The sequence below is a fragment of the Belonocnema kinseyi genome, chromosome 6 (genome assembly GCF_010883055.1).
Source record: "Belonocnema kinseyi isolate 2016_QV_RU_SX_M_011 chromosome 6, B_treatae_v1, whole genome shotgun sequence".
In the NCBI taxonomy this organism is placed as follows: domain Eukaryota; kingdom Metazoa; phylum Arthropoda; class Insecta; order Hymenoptera; family Cynipidae; genus Belonocnema; species Belonocnema kinseyi.
In genome coordinates, this window is record NC_046662.1 from 86717229 (window position 1) to 86727431 (window position 10203).

General features: G+C 33.2%; 1 protein-coding gene across 2 annotated transcripts in view; it reads right to left on the reverse strand.

The window, feature by feature from the left end:
* Positions 1-10203, reverse strand: part of LOC117174721 — a 126222-nt gene that overhangs the window by 36583 nt on the left and 79436 nt on the right. Inside the window, exon 1 of one of the 2 annotated variants that reach the window (XM_033364040.1) lies at positions 1731-1865. The exons of the other annotated variant lie outside the window; for it this stretch is intronic. The gene's annotated coding sequence lies outside the window, so the exon portion shown is untranslated. Of the gene's footprint in view, positions 1-1730; positions 1866-10203 lie in introns of those variants that run through there. 2 annotated transcript variants of the gene reach the window in all.

The window sequence follows — 10203 nt, forward strand, 5'->3', positions numbered from 1 at the left end:
ATTTATCAATTCGCACAGTCTATATAGTAGTATGCACTCGCCACCGTGTTTAAGCATTTCAGCGTTAATACCGTCTACCCCGGCAGCCTTACCGTTTTTCAAATTCTTAATTATATCCCTAACCCCAGTGACACAGATTTTCTCAATTGAGTGTTCTATCGCATCGTGTTCAACATCGCAGTTGTGGTGTCAGCACCTATAAAATAGGAGGTTGTCCAAAAAATATTCGTTTGAATTTTGTGTACGGCAGTGACTTATTTGGTGAATTTTATGTAAAAAATGAATAAGTTATTTCTTTAGATTAGATATTATTAAAATATGCGGTTTACTCCCTCTATTTTCCCATTAGAATAACAACGGGGAGAGCTCTATTTTCTTACAAATATGAGGCTGGAAGGCGTGATTTTCAATAATACGAGAACAAATGACTTCTAGGAATATAACATATGCATTGATTTTTTATTTTAGCCACTCCCATCCTTCCATCGCACTCCAAATGAAAATTAAACTTTGAAAAACTACATAAAAAATAATAATTATAGTCTAATAACCGGAATATATGTTTGACGAGTTAGTTCCTTTAAAAAACTTTACAGTTTTCAATGAAAATGGGAAGTCACTAAAGGGGAATACTCTCACGGTAGACACGAGGAAGGGAGGGGGAGGGGGTAGTTACCATCTCAAACATCTAAAAAAATAGTAACACCTAAACGTTTTATATATTTTTATTCTTATTATTGGGAGTCTTTATATTTGCAAAAGCAGAACAAGAACTCGTAAATTTACCATAATCAAATTCAGCGTAAAGAAAACGATATACTTTTTCACTTTTTTATAGCCAATTTGAGGTAATCTCAGCGGGTGTACCGCGGAAGAATTCCAATTTGGTGATCTGGACGTTCTCCTTAAAATAAAAATGAAGACATTTTCTTAAGAATCGCCCAAAATTGAGTACGTCTCTCCAAATATTACGTCCAAGATGTTCGCACAACACTTCATTCTGTTTAAGAGGGTGGTGTTCATAGAATTCTGGATGGGGAAAGGGAGCATTGGTTTAATTAAATACAATGCGTTCTACTTTCATATTTGTACAAAATTAAGGGTTTCTTCTTGTTATTTTTATGATAAAGCAGAGAGGGCGGGCGATCGGGCAAAAAGAAACGAATTCATTTTTTTCAAAACATCAAAAATGAGCTAAAACCCAAAACCCTAAGTCCAAGAAATAAGAACCAAATATCTTAAGGTGCAAACACCTTTGTGTTCTCATGGATGAAAATTGTCGACAATTTTTAGTTTGTAGCTTTGCATGTCTGATTATCCAATTATTTTTATTTTTAGTACTTGGAGTGCAAGTTGGATGTTTGAAAGGAACTTCAATTTTGATTGAATATATATTTAATTCCTTAATTTTCAAAAGTCCGTAACATAATTTCTTTCCGGCTAGTGAGAAATCAACTGCACATGGATTTGATTATTAGATACCCAATTTGAATAACCATGGTGTACAGAGTACGCTCAAATTGACTCTAATTTATGAAATTGATTGAAAGTTTCTATTGTCATTAGATTGTGTAACGTTTTCTCTTCCATTTCTCTGAGCATTATCACATCCAAGTTCAACAAACTTGAATCAGAATATGCTAGCCATTATGAAAGTAAAGAGAGACATTCGCTTTGAAGCATATCTGCCAGAAACTTGAATTAATTTAATTTGTTTAAGTATATCTTACTGCAAAACGTGATTCGGCTGTGAGCAACACTTAACTGCAGGAGCTACGCAAGAGTGAGCAAAAGACGTTTAACGATGCTTCTAAAGACTGGATTCCCCTTAAGATTTCCTGATGCTTAAACTGCCTTCATGGACAGAAGGTCGCACCTCGCTGTCACAGGTACATGGAAAAAACTAACGTGCCTGTGTTGCAATTGCACATTGGTTGGATAAGCATCTCACTGCATCGCGATCACATCTTGGAAAGAATTCTGTAAAGTGTTGCTTCAAATTACGTTCAAACTGCCTCAACTTCTCCAGATTAAGGAACTCGCACTATGAAATACCTGTGAAGTGTAATCAATTTTTATTAGGCAATTATTTTTTTTACACTTGATCAGATGTAATGCACTTTAGGCCTAAGTTATAGATTCAAATAAGGAAAGTATATCACCTGGTAAATAGATCATAACCATACAATTTTATCTTGAAATATTAGTATTTTTAAAGTAGATACAAAATTACTATTCTTGAAAACTTTTTTTTTATTTGAGTCCTTTCACTCAGAGAGGGCGATGACATTTCCTCTCGATTTGGTGAGGATATAAGCTCAGTATCACTTGCCTTAACCTCTTGGAAAAGTATCTATGTATAGTCACTAAAATCTTAAATACCTCAGTTCATTCACTTGAATCGCAAAACTTTCTCCTGTCAGAATATATTCTCTAAATATTCCTCCCATCTCTTCTGAATTTTAGTTTTAAACGGAATTTATTCCAGAGAGCGTTATAATGACACTCGTGATGTCATTTCGAAAGTGAGAGTGATACAAAGATCAATAGGAGCGACGTGACGGTGAATGGACGCGAATGAATTTGGTTAACTGATGAGACGAATTAGTTACAATTCTGTTTAACATCAATAATCAGTATCGTATTTACATCAGAGGCCAAGAAGGCCATGTCCTAGGCCTAGGGTAGCAATTTTTTAGGGGCGGCACGATAGCTTTCATTTTTCTTATTCGAAAATGGCCTAGGGCTGCCTAAAACCTAAATCCGACTCTGTCAATAAAGGGCTGTTAATACATTATGTAATAGGTTTTGTGTGATGTGGATTTGGGAAACTGTTATGATCAATTACATAATTGGCAGGGGGCGGGAGTAAGGCTAAATTGATACTGTTAAGTAATATTTCTTAAAAATCAACGAATTATAGTATGACGTTAATGTTTAGTAATTAAAGTAAAAGATTGTAATAAAGTAGCGTGAAGACTTCAATATCGGTATAATAAGATTAGAGTTTGAACTTTTTGCGATTACACTACGCTCTCGCTTTCAGTCCAGTATGCGAGGGGTTGCCTTCAAATAAGCTTGGACAGTGCAGGCCGCCTGACTCGTTTTTAGTTGGAATATATATGTATATATAAAATTTCGAACCCGCTCTCGCCCTGCTCCCCTGAAAAACTGCAGGAGCCAACAATTCTAGGAAGGTCAAGAACGTTGAACGAAACTAAGAGTTTGGTGTATTTCGTACACAAACATTTATAAAACAAAGTCATTTTAACATGTTTTAAAACACTACTCCCAGAAAAATCATTCACCATTTTTTAACTTAATCGGGTTAAGGTAAGCTGTTCGAAAAGATGGGTCCGGATGATGCGAACCCCAGGAGAGTCGCATTTTCGGCCAGTCACATCATGGAAAGTCACATTTGTTGCAACTGACATTTGTGAAAAGTCACATTGCGGAATCTCCCATTATGAAAAATTTTACATTTTGGAAAAATTAGCAAAAATGCAGCGATTCACATTTATGGCAAGTCGCATGGTAAAGGTGAACAATGTGAATTACAGCGAATGTGACTAGCTGCAAGTGTGACTTCCTGCATATGAGACTTGCTAGATTTTTTCCATTTTTTAGTGAGCTTCATATTTTTTAAAATAAAAGTTGCCAAAAATATGACTTGACGGACATTTTTGCCTATTTTACCAGACTTTAAATTTTCCCAAATGGAATGTGTTTCAAATTTGACTCACCACCAAAATGAGTTGCCGCAAATGTGGCTTTTGCCGCAATGTAAATTCCTACATATGTGACTTGTTACAAAATGCTACTTACCAGGGGTTGGTATGAATCGACCCAAAAAAGATTCCAAGGGATTTCAGAGGATTTTAAAAATTTTAAAATATGTCAAAGTATTTTCAAAAAAGTCCAACAGATTATACGGGATTTTTTCAGGATTTGGAGAATTGCAGTAATTTCAGAAGATTTTGAAGGTTTGCAATAAAAAATGTTAATACTTTTTCTAGGGTCTCAAAGTTTTTTATAGAACTACAAATATTTCAAAGGATTTTAAAGTATTTTTAATATTTGACAAGATTTTCAGATATTTTGAGGCATTTCCAAACATATAAAAAAATGCCTAATATCCAATGACATTTAAAAATATGCCAAAGAGGCATAAAATAATTCAGGAGATTCTAAAGGACTTCAAAGATTTCAGCGTATTGTAAAAGATTCCTAAGAATTTTTAAGATCATAATAAATTTGAAAGTATTTCGAAATATTTAAAATCATTTAGTGCGCGACGTGATTTATGGAAGACGCCTTTAAAACAATCTAATGCGGTTTTAAAAAATTTCCTACTATTCCAGAAGGTTTCGAAGGTTTGTATGAGACCTATACAATTTTACGATAATTTAAAAGATTCTAAGGGATTTACAACATATTTAATGGGATTTGATAAGGATTTCGAGAATTTCAGTAATTCGAAGGAATTTTAAAGGTTCCTACTAAGATGATTTGATTAATTTTCCCAGTTTCTCAAACATCTCAAGGTATCTCTAAAGATTTTCAAATATTTCAGGGTATTTCTAAAGATTTTGAAAAATTTCAAAGATTTTAGGCTATTTAAATAATTCCAACATCTTTTTAAAATTTTTAATAAGTTTCAAAGGATTTTAATAATTTTTTAAGATATTTCAAAAGATTTCAAGAAATTTTTAAGATCTTCAAAGAATTTTAAGAGATGTCAAAAGGTTTCAATTAATCGCAAAAATCATCAAGGAATTTCTAAGAATATTATAAGCTTTCATGTAACTTTACGTGATATCAAGACATTTTATAAAAATGCAATTCAATTTCAAAGCATTTATTCACAAAAATTTAGGCATTTTAAAGAATCTCAAAGGTTTGAAGCGATTCTCAAATATTTCTACTACCCTACCCTCCGCGACCCCCCAGAAATAAGTCAAAATTCTTTACATGTATCAGATTTAGCCCTATTTGCTAAGTATATCATTGGATTCAATGATATACTTTTCTAGATTATACAACAGATTGGAACATGAAGTGAAAACTAAAAATATCTAACATCTTCATAAAAATATCAACTTGAGTGATTCGATGAAATTCTACAATATCATTTTATATTAAATTTTATTAGCCTTTATCATGATGACGATCGTTCCTTAAAATTTTTAGGTTATTTCAAGGCCCGCTTGGCCTATAGAAAGATTTGGAAAAATGTATAAATGATAATAAATAATTTAAGATTTGTCCTAATAATTTTTAAAAATTGTGAAAAATGAAGTTTTTGATCAATATGTTTCTACTAGATGGCATAGCTTTTTGATATGTTTTAATTTTTGAGAAGTGAATGTTTATTGTACGTTATATTTTTTTTTGACATCTTTCTTTTAATTTTCATAACTTCTAATTATTTAGGCATTTGGATGTCTCAGGCAGTAAGTAACTAAATTGTATGCAATGAGACGTGGTTGAAAAAATATTTTAAAAGGATAAAGAAACATAAACGGGGGGTGGGGTCTAAATGACTTTTTTGCGACATGTTCAATGGATGATGTAAGGAATAAAAATGAGCGAAACATGTGTTAAATAGTTTATGAATGATCCATAATTAATATTGAAATACTGTCACTCAGAGAAAATATCCTCTTGTGTAAAAAGGATGTTTCTTGATCCAAATCGATCTTCCTTTAAAAAAGGTTAAAAAGACTTTCATTTGTCTCAAAAAGAATCCATTTGCAGCATGCATTATCCATTTGTGACACACTTCACAAAATTTGCAACCAAGTAATTCTATTTTTGCAAAAAATATTTTCACATGTTTCAAAACAGGACATGCAAGAGGAAGATGCTTTTGCTTCAAGACCATTTTTCTCTGAGTTAGTCTATGATCTGGCCTTTATGAAGTTTTTTTTCTGTAGCGTCTTTCCCTGACTAAATTCATCTTTTTAAATATTAGTTTGCTTGTGTAAATATTATGTTGTTTGTCCTACTGTTTGCCCCCTCCCGCGAAAAACGAGAAGCAATCTGACTCATGGGTTCAAACCAGTAATTTGAATTAATGTCGCTGTTCAAAAGACGTGGAACGTACAAAAAGGTATGTTATTTATGTTCTCAAGGCGTACGTACTCCCTATTTTCACCAGTTTATTTGCGAAATCTTTTTTTGATTGTGCCACTGTGACAGATCAAATGATGGATGATGACTTCCTTCTTTCTCAGTTTTCACTATGAGCCCATGAGGAGGCGAAGCACGAAGCGGTGATCGCCACTTCAAGATTCAAGTGACCGTTACAAATCACGCGTCCCTACATGTAGTCAACTCAGTTGGAGAATGTCCCCCGTTTGCCATTTTCGTAAAGTTCTCCGGGTAGACTGGGCGCGGATGTAGCTGATCAGACATTACTTGTCAGACCCGCAAATGGCACAGGTGATCCTGACATAAGCTTGACACAAGGTGCGAGACCAGGTTACTTCATCGGAGACCAGCTTAAAAAGGGGCGAGATATGAGGAACTGGACTATCTTGCTTCTTAGTCGGGAGTCTGTGTTGCACTCCATTTTTTCTGTCTCTCTTTCTAATCTTTTTTTTCCCACATGATATAATACTGTACACCTCGACTGATCCTAGTTTGGAGTAGTTTTCGCATTCATGTTACCCGCTTTGGCACCGTTGTGCAAGTCAGATCAGCAGGTAATGTGAAGACACAATAAATTGCAGCAATGTATCCCAAACTGCTAATGAATACGTTAAAAGTTATGAACATATACACACAAAAACAGAGTGTACTCAAACGATGCAAACATTTGACAACTTCATTATCCATCAAATAAAAACTACCCATTGTGCAAGTTTTTGATGCGATTTACGACGTGGTTATTTGAAGCAATGAAAAATGAAAAAGTGCTGGATGAGTAAATGTTTCTTTAACATTTGTCTCGAGGCGTCCTGAATTAACTTGAGGGATTTGGTTTACAAAACTCCAAGGTAGAACTTTAAATTCGAAGAGGGTGAGGACACAATTCGCAATATCGTGCTTCTTACAGACGTGAGATGAATATGATCTAGTGGTCTGACTGCCACCATTCCCTAGTCAGACGATTTTGAATAATAAGGAAACTTGCTTTCAAGTAAAGAGAAGTTTTTCCTATTTATATGTACTCAATCAATAGAATTTAGTTTGAATAACTAAATTAAAATTGTTATTCTTCAAACCCAGTATATGATTAGCGTGGTGAAATTTTCGTCTACAAAATCTAACGATTGTAATAGTGCAGCTTGGATACCAGCATTATTAACGCATCATCGTAAATCACCTCGTATTTCTTCGTTGTGCCTTATTTAGCAAGAACAAGATCAAAATCTGTTATGTACTTAGTGGGAAAAATGTCAACATAAATCAGGATCGATAGTTCTTGCTATTATGCTTCATACCATTTTTAGAAGCTGTTGCACAATTAGTCAAGAGACTCTGGATGAAAAGATAATCAAGTTCACGGATTCCGACTCATGGTAACATCATTATTCAATTTTTCAATTGAAAATTTCCATGAGACAACAGAATGAACAAATAAGCGTTTCGAACTACAGACTAGAGACTAGAGGAAAGTAAGTCGTGGAGAAGAAATGGCCTTACTGCGTTCATTACCACACGCACTTGTTACGCGTAATAAAGTTAAATCGATGGGGCGTGCTTGCTGAAACGGTAAAAAACGCATGCTAGGACTGTATTAAAACTGATATTGATGACTCAGAAAATCAGCAATACTTTTGGCATTTAATGAAAATTCGAGCCTTAAGATCCAGGCGAATTTTTTTCTTGAATTTCATACACATAGATCGAAACTTTTATTCATAGTATTTTGGCCTTATATTTTCAGATTTAAAGTTCAATACTTGAAATTTGTGAATGTAGAAAGAAATTTAATAAATTTTGGTTCATCATTCGTTTTTGTCTAAATCTACTGCAATTAATCCGTATTCATAGTAATTATTTTTAAATAAAAAAAATTTTATCTTAGAGAATATATTTGAATTATCTACGAAACCCTTTCTTTTAGGCACACGCTGCTTACGTCGATTAATTTTGTGAAGACTAATTTAACATTTAACATTTAAAGTGGAGTTCGAAAGCTAAAGATGCGAGGGCAAGAACGCGATAAATAAGAGGATAAGGAAACATTGCTTTAGTTTGACATTTAGGTATATAGAACCTTTATATGCAACTTACTTAAAATCTTTCAATCGATCAGATATCCTTTTAAGATGAGTGAAATCTATTTTGAACCCATGTATAGGTTTGAAACATCGAACTCGAGTTAATGAAATATTCTTCGCTAATCTGATTTAAGTTATTGCAAATTACTGAAACATTAGTCATATTGCTCTAAATAACTTTTTAATGTAAAAAATAATGTTTCAGGATGATGAAATCGTGTTGGAGTCGTTAAGAGGATATCAAAAATATCGATAAATCAATCACGCTTGATAATTACTGTGTACGTTCATAGCTTTCTCATTCATCGGTGCGTCAATACGGAGAGATGATTTAATTTTACGCAAGAATGGTTACTTGCAGGTGTATAATTTTGTTGTAAATATACGAAACTCCGTATTACGGGGGCCCATTTCAAATGTCAAGCGCGAAATTCATAGAGCTCATCTTTAATTACTTTCTTTAATAGCTGGTGAAATTGCAGTGATTAATTTCATGACTAACGTAAATTTTCTTGTCATTTTGAGAAACTGCATTCGTCGGGGTATTTCTTTGCCATTTAGAGTGTCATTATTTTATACTGACAATTCGATTGTGAAATTGGAAAACTGTTTGGATAGTTTCTTTACTGGTTCCTGTGATCAAGATTACGTTCCTCGTCGCGTAACGTCACACAATTCTCCATAAAATTCCCCTCACGTGGAAGATATCTTACGCGATTTCAAGTGAGCAGACCTACGTCCACTTTTACAGTAGGTTCATTCGAATGCAAGCAGAGATGCACTTTCTACGGTCGTTGTTCGTCTCCACACATCGTTGATTGATTGTTAAGTCCCTGCTTATATGACAGGATATACGGTTACCATGAAGAAGATTATAATGGTACGGATAAATATTTCAGAATTTAGACAAATGAGTCGCACTTCCTGCACCACTTAAAACAAGGGAATATGATTATCAGTTTTGCGAGTATGTAATCGCCTGTTGCCAACACGAGAAACAAGAGTTTATAAGCATCCCAAGAACCTTGTACACCATTTTTCTATTAATTCATAAATTAGTTTCTATTCTTCGGTATATGTAGAATACTGCTGTGCAAAACAAGAAAACACGTAACTACATTTTTTAAGAAATTTTAAATATTGTTATATTTACGATCATACAAAGTCCCCTATTTATCCGCTATTCAATTTATAGTAAATTAATGGCAATAAAGATTTAATTTAATAAATTTATCCCACCTCCGTCTGAAAAATTTCTAGCCATACCTAATAAAAGCCTCCAACTAGCAAGACCAATTTCATCAATCTTGTAAGAAAATGAGCTCGTGTAGTGCGTCGTCATTTGTTGCAAGATACTCTATTTTCTTTTTTCGTTTACGAAAAATACATTTGTCCAAATTTCTCAGTTCGAATATGAATGTAGTTAGGGGCTGTGCATAAATATAGTGAATAAATTTCTATGAATAAACAAAGTAGTTTAACTAGTTGATATTGCAACAAAGAGAATTCGTAACAAAATAGTGGAATCCTCAATCAAAACAAATTCATTTTTAACCGAGTATTTGAATTTTCAGATAAAAAAGACCATTTTTTTAATGAAGAAAAATTTTTTAGTCTTTAATAAAAAAAAATGATCTAAAATGTTCAATTTCAAGCCGAAAATAATAGCTTTGTACAAAACAGTTAAATTTTCAACCAAATAATTGAATTATCAACCGAAAAGGTATATTTTTAACCAAAAAGACCAACTAATAAAATACACACATTTTTATCTAAATAGTTGAGTTTTTACATAAGAAACTCCATTTTTAATCCAAAATAGAATAATTTAATTTACCTTGAAAAACAAACATTCGATTTAACATCACGAATTTTGAACAGCACCATTGAGTTTTTAATCAAATGATTGAATTTTCTAGGAAACTGTTAAATTTTCAGCTAAAAAGTTCATTAATAAAAAATACCCCCCCCC